We start from the raw sequence: 2,861 nt of genomic DNA on the forward strand, positions 1-2,861 counted from the left end.
GTTTGGCAATACATTTTATTTCCTGGCTTGGAAATGAAGACTGTGGCGTTGTGTAGAAAACAATCCAACAAGTCTTGGAGAACATGTTCTCATGGGTGCTTCAGGTTACTCTGGCCACGTGCCTGCTTTCACTTTATTTCATTTTTTAAAGGCAGAATTAGGATACCTTAATCTAAGGACGTTTTTTGTCATTTCTTGCCTGTTGTTGGATTTGGGAGAAAAGGGAGGACATGTGCAGTTGTTTCAGGATCAACAGGTATCCTGTGAACAAATAGTTTGGCTCTTCTTCCTATTAACTGGGACCCTGAGCAACTGGGTCTAGTGGGACATGTCCCTGCCCATGGCAGGCATGTTGGAACTGGACAACCTTCAAGATTTCTTCCAAGCCAAACCATGCTGTGATTAAATAGCCTGTGATGACTTTGTCAGTGTTGAGGAGGTGCCTGTAGTGGGATTTGGCAGATGATACTGCCAGGGTGGAGTCAGTGAAAGGAGCCTCAGTGAAACTGGGACTCTGTCCTGTTGTTTAGGAAGGGAAAACAGCACATCCTGACAGAAACATATGGCAAAAAAGTGCATGTCCTCATCATCATAATGACATTTTCTCTCTCTTTTTCCCTCCAGGTTACCTTGCACCCCGAAACCTTCCCAGTGCAGGCTTCTTCCCGTTCCTGCAGACGGTGCTGTGTGATTCTGATGCCAGGTGTAAGGGCACACCATACACACCAGAAGATCTGCTGCCAAGACTTAATGACATCTCACCCCTCAGACTGTAAGGGAATCTGAATATTTCCTGGTGTTAGGAGGTGTAAAACAAAGCCTGTCTTGAGGGGGAGGGAGCATCCATGCATGTCTGTGTGTATGTACAAATTCATCTACAACAGATATACCTCAACTACCTGTTCTAACAGATGTCTGGCACTTAGAAAAGAGAATATCAGCTGCAACTGGACACTTCAGAAAAAAATCACATTAGGCATAGATCTTAGGAATGTGTCCACTGATTCAGGCTGGAATCTTCTGCTGAAGGGAGTTTTACTCCCTGAGAAAAACTTTTCAGCTCACCCAGATCAAAGCAAAGGAACATGTTTTTGCATGGCTGTGGGTCAGATCTGTGATAAGACTTGCCCCCAGAGCAGCCCAGAATGTTGATCTGCCACTGAGAGGGATCAATTCAGGATGCTTTGGCTGGAAGTTTGGATGTTAGTTCTGGAGCGAGTGCTCTTTGAGCATGTCCTCCAGGTGCCAGCCAGAACAGGTGTCCTCTCTGCAGGCCATCAAACATGTTAGGGAAACACATGAAAATGCAGAAACAATTTTTGCTCGCAAAAGCACAGAGATTTGCAGCATGGAGCTGGCTGGGCATGTTTTGTTGGAATGTATTTGCTGAAATGGAAATGTTCAGTGGGATCATTTCAACTTCTTGATGTTCCAGTTCAAGTGAAGTAGGATTTGCCTTGAGGCTTGCCAGCCAGGGTGGTTTCTACATCCTGGCTGCCCAGTTCTGACAGACCCCTGGGGAACGTGCCATGCTGAGGCCTGGCTGGTTCATGGAGAGCTAAAAATCTGGGCATCTCACAATGGCCCTGGTTACTCATCTTTGCTTTGAGGCGAGACGCTGCTCCATAGTCAGAGTCTCAAAATCCCCCTTGGCCAGAGGTTGAGATTCTGAAGAACTAAAATGGGCCCCACCATCAGGCAGTCCTGGGGTTGGTGGCTCCTTAAGGATCCTCCTTAGTGCAGAGGGAGTCAATTCCTAGGCCAATTCAGTGGTCAGAATCTCTCCATGAGTGGGAAGGATGACTAAGGATGTGGGCAACTGAGGCTGCACAAGGTGAATCCTAATTAATTTCAAGGTCATGCAGCAGAAGAGAGGAGGGAAGGCAAAGCCACATGGAGACTGGATGCCTGGATTCACAGCTCTCTTCCTCAGTGTCATTGTTTTTCCCTGGGCATGTTAAACAATGGCTCATTTGGAGTATTGAAATGAAGAAATGGGAGCTTCTAGTGCCAAAGCTGGAGGTCTTCCATGGTTTGAATAGCTACAAATCCTCCTTGCTTTCTGCTTTTGGTTTCTGAAAAGCTGTTTAGGAAATAAGTGTTTTTTCCTGCCAAATCCAAAAAGGATTTGGCCAAATTTTATATCAAGAGCATGAGTTATTACCAAGCATCTTGACCACTCTTGATCCTTGAGATTGTGTGTGGGGAGTATCATTATAGATACGTGGCCATACCTCCCGTTGCATGGTCAGGTCAGCCCTGCTGTGTTCTACAAAGAAAAATGCCAACTATGAAGTAGCCACAGCAAAACTAGCAGGATGCAGCAGAGTCTAAAACCTCAGGAAAAGATTCCTTGGGAAGGGGGAGGCTCCAGATGAATAGGTGCAGCTCTGCCTCAGGGGTGCTGGATCCCCATTGGGGAGTTTTTCACAAAGTGTTTGAGCTGTGGCCCTTCACTACCTGGATCTATTGTTTTGTAATATTCAGCTAATCCAGGCTGTTTTTTCTCCTCTCCCATTGTGCAACTCACTGAAGCTCTTGTTAAGATGTTTTATAATCTGCCCTAAAACTATGTATAACCAGAGGTCAGCAGAGAAAATGGGCAAGGTTCTCCCCTTTGATTCTGTTTCTTAGAGGCATTTACCAAGGTGTGCATGGTAAGGTTGCTTGAAATTTCCCTTAATAAAAGGGAACCAAGTCCAAAAACCAAGCTCAGCAATCTTTTCTCCTGAAGTGGAATGTTTGGGAAGGAGTGGAACGTTAAGGTCTTGTTGTCTGGAAGGATTTCTTGGTAAGGCCATACACTTTATAGCCATGGAGTTCTGGACTTTTGCTTGCCCAAGATACGTGCCAGGCCTCCA

The sequence above is a fragment of the Agelaius phoeniceus genome, chromosome 7 (assembly GCF_051311805.1).
Source record: "Agelaius phoeniceus isolate bAgePho1 chromosome 7, bAgePho1.hap1, whole genome shotgun sequence".
Lineage (NCBI taxonomy): Eukaryota > Metazoa > Chordata > Aves > Passeriformes > Icteridae > Agelaius > Agelaius phoeniceus.